The sequence below is a fragment of the Penaeus monodon genome, chromosome 16, assembly GCF_015228065.2.
Source record: "Penaeus monodon isolate SGIC_2016 chromosome 16, NSTDA_Pmon_1, whole genome shotgun sequence".
NCBI lineage: Eukaryota > Metazoa > Arthropoda > Malacostraca > Decapoda > Penaeidae > Penaeus > Penaeus monodon.
In genome coordinates this window covers 41559336-41561835 of record NC_051401.1, presented here as the reverse complement: position 1 = coordinate 41561835, position 2500 = coordinate 41559336, and the positions used below count along the sequence as shown (strand labels likewise).

Here is a 2500-nt window from a genome sequence, read left to right as displayed (position 1 = left end):
AATGGCCAGCCTTGTTATGGGCATTTTTTCCCATTTTTTGAGCATTTTAAGTATTTTCACACTTGCACCCATTTATTGTTTCCTTTAGGAGATTTTGAAAGCTTGTGAAGGAAATCTGTGAAATCTTTTTCTTTCTCTTTCTTTCTTTTTTTCTTTTTCTTTGGAATTTCGAGAGGAATTATTTTTCGGAACGCATTGAATGGCCTGTTTTATTTCATATGTTCTTTTTGCTTAGAACAAAGGAAAAAAATTGGAAAAAGGTGAAAGAAATAAACTTACCTCTGATAAGCAACAAAATAAGATATAATACAAATAATTTTGTGCAAGCTAATTTCAAAAATGCCCAAGCGTCAAAAGATTTATATATATATATATATATATATATATATATATATATATATATATATATATATATATATATATATTATATATTATAATACATATATACATATATACATATATAATATATATATATACATATATACATATATAATATAATAATATATATAATAATATAATATGTATGTATGTATGTATGTATGTATCTATGTATGTATGTATATACACATACACATATCTCCGTGGAAAGGAACTGGGGACCCTACCACGTACTCACTCCAAGAGCATCACAAACATGAAAACTACAATTAAGTATCATGCTGTGACCACGGCGGCTCAGACATGAACCTACCGTTAAAAGAAGAAGATGTGTATGTATACATATGTATATATATATATATACATATATATACACATACACATACACATACACATATACACATATCAAATATGTCCATACATATATGAATAATACATACATACATGCATACATACATACATACATACATTCATACATACACACATACACACATACACATACACACGTACACAAACACACACACACACACGTACACACACACACACACACACACACACACACACACACACACACACACACACACACACACACACACACACACACACACACACACACACACGTACACACAACACACACACACACACGACACGACACACAACAAACACATGTACACACACACACACACACACACACACACACACACACACACACACACACACACACACACACACACTACATACAATAACGCAGCTTACATACAACACACTACATTTTATATATATATATAGTATACATAGTATAATAGTATATAATAGTATAATAGTATATATATAGTTTATATTATTAAATAGTATTATTGTTTTAGTAATAGTATACCAGTAGAGTACACAGTAGTAATACATATAGAAATAGCATATGAATAGCTAGTAGAAAAGGGCTTATTAATCTTAGTAATGCAGTAGAGTACAGTAGTATAGCAGTGTAGTACAGTATATGCGTAGAGTAGCAGTAGCATAGCATTTATAGTAGCATAGTATATAGTGCAGTATATGTATATAGTAGAAGTAGTATAAGTAGTAGTAGAAAAGAATAGAAGTGTAGTAGTAGTAGTGTTACACCATCATAGTACGTTTAGAAAGTAGTGTAGAGTAGCACACACACGTGTTTAGTATAGTAGTATTATAGTAGTAGTATAGTATAGTAATAGTAGTAGTATAGTATAATTTTAAAAGTAAGAAAGCAAAAATAGTAGTATTAGTAAAGTAGTAGAAATAGTAATAGTAGTAGAAATAGTAATAGTAATGGTAGAAGTAATAGCAGTAGTATTAGTACCATTATTAGTATTAGTGTTGTGGTTGTTATTATTATTGTTTGTATTATTGTTTTTTAGTTATTGGTACTGTCATTATTATTATTATTATTATTATTATTATTATTATTATTTTATAGTAGTAGTAGTAGTAGTAGTAGTAGTAGTAATAGAAATGTTATTGTTTTTAGGGTGATTGTTTTTATTATTAGTTTATTATTATTATAAGAATAATTATTATAAGAATACTGTTAATGATAATAATAATAATTATTATTGTTGTTGTTGTTGTTGTGGACTTTGTTATTGTTATAATTATTGTTGTTGTTATCATTATTTTTATTATTATCATTATCATCATTATCACTCATTATTATTATTGTTTGGTATTATTGTTGTTATTTGTTATTTTTCATTACATTATCACATATAGTATAAAAGTAAAAAAATGATAAAAAACATTTAAAAATTATAAAAAATAATAAAATAACAATAACAAAATTATGATAAAGTAAAATATGATAATGAGATGTAAGATAATCATTATATATATATATATAATAATAATATATATATATAATTAATATTTAAAATTAATAATATTATATATATATATATAATGTTCTACATTTACATATATAACACATATATGTAACATGTTTGTATTATATATTATTATATATATATATATATTTATATATATAAAGATTATAATAATTAATATATATATAATATTATATGATGTATATTTATTATAATATATATATATATAAATTTTTATTTATTATGTATGTATGTATTATGTAAAGTAT

The 2500-nt window shown here is 24.4% G+C and overlaps 1 protein-coding gene across 1 annotated transcript in view; it reads left to right on the top strand.

The window, feature by feature from the left end:
* Window positions 1-2500, top strand: part of LOC119583052 (rho GTPase-activating protein 190-like) — a 175780-nt gene that overhangs the window by 103400 nt on the left and 69880 nt on the right.